We start from the raw sequence: 12,263 nt of genomic DNA on the forward strand, positions 1-12,263 counted from the left end.
GTGAAGATAGTGTGGCTGGAGGTTTGGGGAGGGAGAATTTAAAACAAAAGCCTGTAATTGAAAATGGATTAAAGTTTGCTGATAGTTGGAGGTGTTTAGACAAGGCTGACATCTGTAACAATAAAGAACTTGGATTGCTCTTTCTGCTGGAGTGGGACTGATTTTCTCAGCAGCTGGCAAGGTGGAGAGGGAGAGCAAGTGAAAGTGCGGTGGCTGGCTAGGAAAGCAGACGGAAGCCAGTGAAAGCTAAGCAGGGTCAACCCCGGCTCCCACCTGGAAGGGGAACCTGGTTACAGTATGTGATAATATTTGAATAACTGTCTATACTTATGGCTATGATTTCTAAACATGCAGCATCATTAAAGGACAAACTTTTAAATGCCCAGCTGGGTATATATGGTAATCTCATCTTTGTTAAATGTTTCAGACATATCCATGAATTTGCTCCCATGATATAACTGAATTCTATTACTTTGTCTCACTGTATTTTCAAATGTAAGCCACATTGAACCCGAGTTTGCTTGGGATAATGTGGGATATAAATGTAAAAAAAAAATCCTTTATCTTTCATCTTTTAAGACACTGCCTATCCAGCTGGATGCTGATAGCACAATGAAAGCAAGTTTGGTCCAGTGAATACTAACTCAAAATAACCAGTTCCTTAGCTGGGCCCTAGTATTACCACATTTAAAATGTGACCATACCATGCATCTGTGTTTATGTTCTACTAATAAGTTAAATGATTAACTGGCTATCTTGAAAGGATTATATATCTTTTGGATGCATGACTAGGGACACAAACATACACTTATTTATTCAATATCACAATTCCTCATGTACAGCCAGAAAATAACCTTTTAGGGTAAATTGTGTTCACAATGAGCTCCTTTTATTATCAACCAGATAAAAGAGAAGAGTTTTCAGTTTTGGCACAGTATAAGTCATCACAGGAACAAAATATATGAAAACCAATGGAATGCATTAGGGGCTTGTGCAGTGGACTTTGATCCTGGGGAACTGAGTTCAATTCCCACTGCAGCTCCTTGTGACTCTGGGCAAGTCACTTAACCCTCCATTGCCCTGGTACAAAATAAGTACCTGAATATATGTAAACCACTTTGAATGTAGTTGCAAAAACCTCAGAAAGGCGGTATATCAAGTCCCATTTCCCTTTCCCTTATAGCCCATTTAGTGCTATGTCCCCACTGCTTTAGCTCTAAGTATAGGGAATTGAACCAATCAAGACTAACTCCCAGGAACTCGGAGCAGGTGCTGATGGGATGCACAGGAAAGGACTAACAGTCACAGGAACCAGTTCTAGAGGAGCACTGCCTAAAAATCCAAAAAGAGACTGGCTGGTGAGGTGGATCAGGGTGTTCACCCTGCATGCGAATCTCTAAACTACATGACTAACTTGATCGATCTTCCAGCCAGGAACAGGTCCAAATCCTCTCGAACATACCTCAATCTTCATCTTCCTACTTGCAAAAGCCTCAAATACAAAACCTACTACGCATCCAACTTCTCCGTTATAGGTAGCCAACTCTGGACCGCCATACCTCGACACATCCGAACAACCAATGAACACCTACCCTTCCGAAAGCTGTTGAAAACTTACCTCTTCAAACAAGCCTACCCAAACATCCCTACTTAACTCTCAAACCTAAACCACACCACTAGCACTACCCACACTCCAACCCTCTCCCCACGTCTCTTCCTATCGTCCTACTCTACATAATCTGGATTACTTTGTACCATACTTTGTGTTATCTATGCGGTACTTTGTACCATACTTTGTAAGCCACACTAAACCTGCTATTGAGTGGGAAAGAGTGGGGTATAAATGCTATAAATAAAAAAATTTAAAAAAAAACTCAAGAGAGCTGTGTCCCCACAACTTGCCAAGGAGTGTGTCTAAGAGGTGAAAGATACAGGGGAAATGAGGCATTGTCTCTAACAAAGAGTCTGGGAGCCTTTGCTGTTTTCACCTTCCCCAGGGTTCCTGTTGACCAAAGTAAGTGGCAGCCAGCTGAACTGAACATTGGCTTGCAGAGCCACAAGACCAAGGCTGGCCCATGGAGTTATTGAAGGGCTGAGTAGCAAACACTTTTGTGTTGGCCAGTTTTCAAGGCTATCCTATATAATAATTCTCACCTCCTACAGGAATGTGCTTGGGACTGTGCCTGCTGGAAATGGTCTGCTAGGCAGGCACGCACTGACCTCAGTGACAGACAATTTGGCAAAGCAAAACAATCTGAGTGCTGGCCATTAAGACACAGGGTTGATAGGAGAGTTTTAAAAGACTGAAGGAACTGAAAGTGTTAAATGGGAGGAGGGGGGGAGTTCTGAACGACTGAAAGACATGAACATTTGGGAAAGGAAAACAATCTGAATGGTGGCCATTAGGACACAGGGTAGATAGGAGAGTTTTAAAAGACTGAAGGAAACGAAAGTGTTAAACTGGAGAAGGGGGGGGAGCTGTGAACGACATGCAAATTTGGGACAGGAAAACAATCTCAATGCTGGCCATTAGCACACAGGGTACCTAGTAGCAGAGTTTTAAAAGACTGAAGGAACCGAAAGTGTTCAGGGGGGGCAAGTTCTGAATGAATGAAAGAAATGAAAATTTACGAGAGGAACATAATCTGAATGCCGGGCATTTGGACACAGGGTAGATAGGACACTTTAAAAAAAAAAAAGAAGGATGTGAAACTGTTACATATTGGGGGAGGGGTGAGGAGGAAAGCGGTGGGGTATCCGGATACTGGGCGTTAGGGCCACGGGGGTACATAGACTTTTGAAAGCCTTAAGGAACCCAAAGTGTGGGAAGGAGGAGGAAAAGGAGGGGAGGGAACGGGTGAGGGGCATTAGGAACAGGGGAGGGGGCCCTGCCACACACTCTCATTCTCACACACACACTGTCACACAGACAGTCTCACTCTGTCATACACCCACACATTCACTCTGGCTCTCTCTCTCAAACATACACACTCCCAGGAAAACCTTGCTAGCGCCCGTTTCATTCGTTCCAGAAACGGGCCTTTTTTACTAGTGTAATGATAAAAAAGAGGCCCTGCATCGACCTTGGCATGTCCCTCTCCCCACCTGAAATCCAGCCTATCAACCTCCCTCCCTGTGGGATCTAGTACTATTCTCTCCTTCCTGCTTCCCGCTCCCTGCATCACTGTCCTCGTTTACTCTTCCATGCTGCTGTTGGTGAAGTAAGCAGACTGCCTTCAGCAGCCTTGGAAGCTTTCCGTCTGCTACAATGAATGCTGCCTATGCGGGACAGGAAGTTATAGCAGAGGAAAAGCTTACAGGGCCGCCAAAGGCAGTCTGCTTACTTCACTGACGCTGCCGGCGGGCAACGGCACGGAAGATTCAATGAGGGCAGCGATGCATGGAGTGGGAAGTTGGAAGGGAAAGAATAGTACCAGATCCCACAGGGGGAGAAGAGTGAAAGAAGCAAGGAGCGCTGCACTTCCCCGATTTGGGGGGGGGGGGGGGGAGAACCACCACATCGCCAGGAGTGGGAAAGAAGGAAGGAAGGATAGAGATGCCAGACCTCAAGGGGGGAGAAGGGGAGGATGGAATCAGAGAGATGCCAGACTGGGGATGGGCAAGAAAAGGGGATGATGTAGGGAAAGGTTGAGACATAACGTGAATGACCTGGAAGACTGCAGAGAGGATCAAAGGCATTGAAAAGGGATGGGGTACTGGGTATTGGAGGAAGGAGATGGGTCTCTGAGTGGCTGGGGAGTCCCCAGGCCAGGTTTGGGAACCACTGGGTCAGATAATTTTTCATTATAAAGTAGAGAGGTGTGGTAGCCGTGTTAGTCCACTTTATTGTTTTTAGTTACCTTTAGGTAATATAGGAACATAAGACCTTTGAAGTCAGAATGATTGAATATTTTGACACCCAACAGACAGGACTTAATAAAGATCTGGGTTTCTAACCCATTATAAACCATAAAGTTGTAATGCTATGTTTATCACCCTCCTCTCACCTATCCACCCCCATCCTGTTAGCCTATCTCTGAAATGCTTTGATGTTCCCATGCATACCTCCTACCCACCCCCACCCTGTTAGACTGTCAATGAAATGCTTGGATATTTTACTTAAATATACTGTCATCTACCACATTTGCTTATTTCCGATCTGATGAAGAAGGGCAACCTTCGAAAGCTAATCAAGAAATGTATTATGTCCAATAAAAAATGTATCATCTTATTTTCTTTTCCATGTTTTATTTTGTTTGATTTCTATTGATTTCATTATAAAGAAATTAAGAACTGGATCGAGGGCACACGCTAGATGGAGTCTATTGGGATTTCAGCAAAGCCTTTGACAGAGTTCCTCATAGGAGCCTTATTAACAAATTGAATGGGCTGAAGTTACGACTGGATTGAACTGTATTAGAAACTGATTGACAGATAAAAGAGGGTAGTGGTTAATGAAATTCACTCGAAGGAAAGAAAGGTGGGTAGTGGAATGCCTCAAGGATTAGACAATTCCATTCAATATATTTGTGAGCAGTGGCGTACCAAGGGGGGGGCGGTGGGGGCGGTCTGCCCCGGGTGCATGCCGCTGGGGGGGTGCCGTGCACCGGTCAGCATCGTTGGTTTCCATGCTCCCTCTGCCCCGGAACAGGAAGTAACCTGTTCCGGGGCAGAGGGAGCATGGAAACCAACAACGCTGACCGGCGCACGGCACCCCCCCAGCGGCGTGCACCCGGGGGGGTTCTTTCGCCGGGGTGGGGGGTCCCTTCGCCGGGGGGGTCGCGCTGTACGGGGGGTGCTGCACCCGGGGGGGGCGGGGCGCATCGGCGATCTGCCCCGGGTGTCAGCGCCCCTCGGAACGCCACTGTTTGTGAGTGACATTGTTGAAGGGTTAGAAGGAAAAGTTTGCCTTTTTGTGGATGACTCGAAGATTTGCAATAGAGAGGACACTCCAGAAGGAGTGGACAACATGAGAAGTGATTTAAAAATATTAGAAGAATGGTCTAATGTTCGGCAGTTAAAATTTAATGTGAAGAAGTGTAGAGTAATGCACATGGAGTACAGAAACCCAAAAGAGTTGTATTTACTAGGGGCTGAGAGGCTGAAAAACACAGACCGGGAGAGGGACCTTTGGGGTGATAGTGTTGGAGGATCTTAAGGCAGCAAAATAATGTGACAGGGTGGTAATTGTAGCCAGAAGGATGCTAGGCTGCATAGAAAGAAGTGTATCCAGTAGAAGAAAGAAGGTGTTAATGCGCATGTAGAAATAATTAGTGAAGCCCCATTTGGAGTACTATGTTTTTATGGGGTTTTTTTGTTACATTTGTACCCCGCGCTTTCCCACTCATGGCAGGCTCAATGCAGCTTACATGGGGCAGTGGAAGGTTAAGTGACTTGCCCAGAGTCACAAGGAGCTGCCTGTGCCTGAAGTGGGAATTGAACTCAGTTCCTCAGGACCAAAGTCCACCACCCTAACCACTAGGCCACTCAATTTTGGAGGCAAAAGATGTCAAAAGTCTTGAGACAGCTCAGAGGAAGGTGACACAAAATGATATGGGGCTTCTAACAAAAGGTGTATGAGAAGAGGCTTGTAGACCTGAATATATATACCCTAGAGGAAAGGAGGGATAGGGGGAATACAATACAGACTTTTAAATACTTAAAAAGGTATTCTCTTTTCAGAGATGGGGAAGCAGTAGAACTAGAGGTCCTGAGTTGAGGTGGCAAGGTGGTAGACTTAGGAGCAAACATCAGGAAATACCTTTTCATAGAAAGCGTGGTGAATATCTGGTATGTCCTCCCAGGGGAGGTTGTGAAGACAAAAGTAGTGACATAATTCAAGAATTCATAGAATAAGCACTGAAGATCCCTATATAGAAAAAAAGATTAAATCAAATTAAAACAAAACTTAAATAATCTCATAGCTGGAGTGACCTTTGACGGCAGTGCCAGAAGTTGGGAAATAAGACTTCTATGATCTGAGTCTCATAAATGCCAAAGTCAGATCAGGATCAGGGCCAGAATGGGCTGTGATGGCAACTCCAGTAGTTGTGAAGTAGGGCCAGTGCTGGGCAGACTTCTCTGCTCTGTGTACAAATATTGGCAGGGAGAAATAGAGATTAAGTATACATATATCATATCACGTTCAAAGCATATGCTATGAATGCAGGCGATGTTTCCTCTAAGTGGAGCACATGAACGATTGCTCATATATTTTAGGAAGTTTGCTAACAGATTTTACATGGTTGCTCACAAAAAAAAATTTTTGTGCTATACACAGAAATGCGTTGCTAATACCAGCGCTCAAAATTGTTGGTTTTTAAAACTTGTTGCTCACATGAAAAAAAATTTGCACACACCAAGCCACTCATTAGAGGAAACATTAATTGCAGGTGCTACGTATCTCAGGGGGAGGAGGAGATGGAACCATAAAATTGATATTAGTGAATAAATGATGCTAGTTAGCGGTGGGGGAGGGGGAGGGGAGACATTCTTAGGGTTGAATACAACAGTATTGCTGTATTATGTTGCAAGACTGTATGATGCCAGTGTTAAGTCATGAAGAAGTGGACTGTGCAGAGTGCCAGAAACAACTCTGGCCACCTTGCTGGGCAGACTGGATGAACCATACAGATATTTATCCGCTGACATTTACTATGTTACTATGTAAAAGAAAACTGGAGATTAACGGGGATCTATGGCATTGCACCAGGAATGAAATTAGGCAGCCTCTTACGGTCCCTGCCTGCCATAAAATTCTCTGTTTCTTTGCCACGTATATTAGAAGTTTACTGACCAACCTGTTGCTTTATCTGTAATAAATAGATTTGCTACTAATATGCTGTATGTGTGCCTTACCATCACTAGTGCCACCATCACTGTGTAAATCATAGTTACTCAGTAGGGAGACAAATCTATATGTTGAAGGACCTAGCCATTCTGAGTAACCTGCTGCAATGCTCTCAGCCTCAGTCTCTCTCATCCACTGAGAAAATGCAGCTGCAGAGAAAGAGGATTACCCCACAACTTGTTCTGTTTCAGGGAGTTCTAATGTCTTTGTTTTATTTTGGAAAGAACCAGAGCACTTATCCTTTTTGAGTCCCACAGCTACACTGCATTTCACTGGCAATGAAGTTCCTTTTCTCAGCCTTTGCTTGGAGGTAACACAATCACATTTGATCACCAAAGCTCCTACTCTGAAGACGTTTTTAGACAGCTTTTTTTTTTTTTTAAGATTGTGTCATTAATCAGTACCAAACTCTAATGAAACAAACACAAGACAACATTATCTCACAATGTACTGTAAAAAATATACAGAGACTCAGGGGCAGATGCACTAAAGCTAAATGAGCCTTTAATGACTCTCCAACGAGGAAAATTTGATCCGTTGCATGCATCAAAGGGCTTTTACCGAGGAAGCCAGCAGCTAACGAAAACGGAATGGAGATGAGCAATTAGTGTGAAAACCCCATTGAAACGACATGCACTAACCTTTTCCGATTGCCTTTACGCAGGAAAAAGGCAGGAAAACTAACGAGAGGTCTGGACCACTCGTTAGGACAGCTCTGTGCCAGGAAAAATCATTAAGAGAAAAAATAAACAAACTTTGAGCCAATCCCAGCGCATTAGCAGAGCTAAAAGCGCTGTGATTGGTCCAAAGGACGTCAGAAAAACATAAATAAATAAAAATAAAAAAGGGTCGGGAGGGGGCAAGGGCGCTCATCAGGAGCGTCCTGTACGGACGGCCTTGCCCCCCCCCCCCCCCCCCCCGCTGCTCTCCACTTTCTGCCGCTCCCCCCACCCCGAAAAAGCAAAATTCGAGCAGCCCCTGCCCCCTCCCTTCCTCACTACTCTCTCACCTCAGCTCCGCCTCCCGACATCCTCCGTCCTGTGCCACGCCCCCTTTTGGGGTCGTCGCCGCCATTCCCCTCCTCCATCGGGCCCCCCTCCCTCTTACCGGGCCCGTGCAGCGCCTCTCTCCTCTGTCCGAAGGCGCTGCACGGGCAAGAAGAAAGCCTGATGCCTGCCTTCGCCCAGCTTCGATGGCGCGTCTTTCTCCTGCTGGGCCCGCCCCTTTCTGACGTCAGTAACCGTACTGACGTCAGGAGCGTCCTGTACGGACGGCCTTGCCCCCTCCCGACCCTTTTTTTTTATTTTTGTTTTGATTTGGGAGCCATGTGCTTGTGATTTGACTGTGTTTTGACTGTTTGTGGCATGCGCAGAGCAGCTAACATAACGCTTGGCTGCTCTGCGCATGATTTGGGGGCCGATTAACGATGTGTATTGTGATTCTTTGATACATTGTACGTTTCTATACCGATCTGAGCATGTGTGACTTTTTTTTTTGGTGCATTCTTCGTTTTTTAAAAATCGTTAGGGCCTTTAACGATTTTGATTTTTTTACGTTTGCTTGATGCATCTACCCCTCAAACTCTTACAGCACTCACACCGGATTTCTGTGAGTGATCCATTTTGATCACATTGCACTCACTTGAATTAGGCCCAAATGCACAAAACTTAATGAACCAGCAACATGATTTTTATACTGGTTCTAGCCAGTTTAGCAAACACAGAGTTCAGTGAGACATGCACAAAGGGGTTTTCTTTGCGCTCTTTTTCTGTCACTTTAGCAGCTAATTACTATTCAAATGTGCATTCCAAGTGATGCACAGCCATTTTCCCAGCGATACACAGAAAGGACTGCTGATTCTACCCTTGGCTGCAGCTGCCTGGATGACTCAGAAGAGCTGTGGCATCTGTAGACCCCCCCCCCCCCCCCCCCCCCCCCCCCCGCCCTCACCAAGCATACAGGCACACAGCCCTTCACTCCCTCCTTCTCTTTGCTCTCAATTGCTTCCATCCCTGCCTGCTTCCAGAGGTGACACAGCTCCTTGGCTGTACTGCTGCGGAGGGGCAGATCAGGCAGGTCTGGCTGCACACCCAGGAAAGCAAGTGCTGCTTACACCAGAGGAGACAGCTGTGGTGGCAATAAAAAAGAAAAGTTTGAAAACAAAAAAAGCTACACACTGCTTTCATACACACAGCTTGTATGCGTGTATGAAAGATGTCTGTAGCATACACAGAGCAGCCAAGCTTAATGATTGGTTGTTCTGCACATGCTCGGGTGACAAATTGGCTTCCCCCCTGCTGAGCTGCTCGTTATTTTTGCGAGCAGCTCATTTGCATTCCATTTTTTTTTAGCATCACTGGCTATTTCCAACTTGGTAATTTTTACCGAGATGGAAATAGTGATCGGTGCTTTACCAGGACTTTGGTGAATCTGCCTCCAGTAACTTTAGGGAAAGATTGTGCATGACAGGACAGAGCTGTCCACACTGGTATGGTATTCTGTATGTAGCTGAAAGCATTTTAACTGGAATCAAATAGCTTTCTACTGTGCTGTGTATTATGGTATTTCATTTGAATTGTGCAGGCATTGTGAGTATCAAATCTTTATTATATGAATGTTCTACCATGCTGCCTGTTACGTTATCTTTTCATATTCTGCTGATATTTATCATATGTCTGTTATATGAATGTTTTACTGTGTATTACTGACACTCTATCATATTATTGCTATTGCTAGGATTTAATTTGCTTATCTCTAAGTTTATCTCATTTCTCTAATTGTGTATTATGCTGATGTTTGGTCATTTTGATTTAATTTATTGATTTTAAAGCAGTTTACAACAAATGTTAAGTTGCTTATTTCAAACTATACTTTTTGATTGGGTGACTTTCTTCATAAATCCCAACAAATAAAATAAACTTTCCAGTTCGTCAAAAAGGAACACTTACTGCATCATTCACAAAATCAGAAATGGTCTAAGAATAGCAGATATTTCAGAAAAGGTCAGAAAATGGTGCAGTAGAAAGCACAGGAAATATTAAGATTTTTCATACATACCTTTTCTCACTCCTCTCTCCTGCACTGACTTCCAACTTTATGAATCTGTTCTCACTAACCCTCGCTCCCCCTCCCTCTTTATAATCCCTGCTACTCATTCATTTCCTGACTCTAACACATTTTAAAGGCACAGTTTGCTGAAAAGGCAAATTGGGATTAAGTATTTATTAGTAAGAAGGCAGAGAAGGGAAATTTGAGGAATCTGAAAAGATTTAACAGAGCTGCTAAAAACTGGGAAAGAAATATAATGAATCAAGAACATGGGGATAGGGGTAGGGAGGGGGTTAAGAGCTGCTATCATTGAAACTAATGAAAGTGGAACAGAGAGAGAAGGTCTTATTAAACTACACAGCACGTAACAAAAGACATCAGAGAGTCATCCGGTAAGCTAAAGTTAACAATGAAAGAAAATTTACTCACCATAACAAAACCAATTCCAACAGGTTCTATAGGTGCCTACATTCATGCCAGATATTTTTTTTGTTTGGAATTTAACTTTTATTACATTTTTCAAAATATGAACATATGCCACAGTACTCTTCAACTGTAGAAAATAAACCAATAAAGTTTTCAAAAGAAAACGATGTTTGTGTTTATTTCCAATTGCTATGCTGCACGTAATAGCCAGATATTAAGGTAGTTTACAATCAAATCATTGATCAGGAAAACGGACAGGAAAGCAAAAAGAGACATATAACGAGAAGGCTGGCAAAGGAAAGGACTTTCTCTTCAAAAATTGTCCTGGGAAATAGTATGGCAGAGGTTTGCACATTTGTTCTGAAGGGAATTTTTGCATACAAAACAACCCGAATAGATTTGAAAATCTAAAATACATGAGTCATATTCCTCTCCAGATTGCCCACTGCGCATCTGAAAGGCTGAACTTTGTCGACCCTCATGCATAGTTAACCTGCCGAAACAGTGGGTAATTCTCAGAAAGTCCATTTACCGGGGTAAATGATTTTTGAAAGTGCCTTCTTAGTGTGATGCTCTTGGTTCTTTTGCAAGCCATGTGTTCCATTACAAAGAAAACCTCTTTTTGAATCAGCTTTTATTTCAATAATTTTCTTCTAGGAGAGGAAAAGGGAAATTTTTGTTATCTGAGAAAGGGAATGGAACTTGATGTACTGCGTTTTTGTGGTTACAATCAAAGTAGTTTACATATTATATACAGGTACTTATTTTGTACCTGAGGTAATGAAGGGTTAAGTGACTTGCCTAGAGTCACAAGGAGGTGCAGTGGGAATTGAACCCAGTTCCTAGGCTACTCCTTCACTTATAAGAGCCTTTCCAAAAACCCTGAGGCCAAGGACAGGAAGAGCCTGGCATTAGCTACTCTAAATGCACTCCCTCACGTTCACTTTTTCCCATATTCATAAGACTGTGGAATACATGTTTATATTTCTGATACTGTATCATATTAGTCCTATTACTAGGTTTCAATTTACCAGCCCTAAGTTTGCCTTATTGATTGCATTTATGCTTGTATTTCTCATTTTATTATTGTTTTGCTGTTAACAAACATTGTAGGGCTCAATATTCAGTCTCTGGTATTATGCCCAGAAATTCAGTGCCAGGCTATGTCCGTGCTTTGGCACGGAATTCCCAGGTTTGTGAAGCCAGCTAAAGCATAGCCGGTTTATGGGGAACTATATAAAGATAGGACTAACTTTTATACGGAATATTGGCCCTTAACTGGCCAACTGCCTACTTTGCCCCGGAATGCCCCCAAAATAGTCAGTTTTCAGTTAGGCACTAAGGGGGAGAGTCTATATATGGTGCCTGGAAAGTCCACATGGAAATCATTTTCACCTAAGTGTATTCTATAACATTTATGCACGGTATATAGAATACGCTCGGTTGATAGCCCAGCGCCTTTATTTATACCAATTAAAACGTGGTGTAAATCCCTGTGCGTAGATTTACGCAGACTGGGCCATATTCTGTAACAAATTTGGGATGTCCAAGAAATGCCCATCTCCCGGCCCATAGCCACACCCTTTCTGAACTGCATGCTTTAGAATTTAGGCACAGTTCATTACAGCATACGCTTAGTGAGTTAGCTGCATAAATTCTAATTATTGCTCATTATTGCTTGTTTAGTGCTGTTAACAATGCTGATTGGCTTGTTAAGACAATTAAGTTATGCGCATTGTTATAGAATACGCTTAGATTTAGGCGTGGAACGCTAGTCGCCATATATAGAATCTCCCCCTAACTGGGCATTTTCAGTGGCAATAACCGGTTAAGTAGTGCCAGTGAAAATGACCAGTTAGCCCCACACAGGTGATTTAACTGGCTAGGAGCCATTTCTAACTGGTTACATTACTTTGAATATCGATCTGATAAGTTTTAT

General features: G+C 43.5%; 1 protein-coding gene across 1 annotated transcript in view; it reads right to left on the reverse strand.

Moving 5' to 3' along the window:
* DDC (dopa decarboxylase) overlaps positions 1-12,263 on the reverse strand; it is a 438,446-nt gene that overhangs the window by 384,219 nt on the left and 41,964 nt on the right.

The sequence above is a fragment of the Microcaecilia unicolor genome, chromosome 1 (assembly GCF_901765095.1).
Source record: "Microcaecilia unicolor chromosome 1, aMicUni1.1, whole genome shotgun sequence".
In the NCBI taxonomy this organism is placed as follows: domain Eukaryota; kingdom Metazoa; phylum Chordata; class Amphibia; order Gymnophiona; family Siphonopidae; genus Microcaecilia; species Microcaecilia unicolor.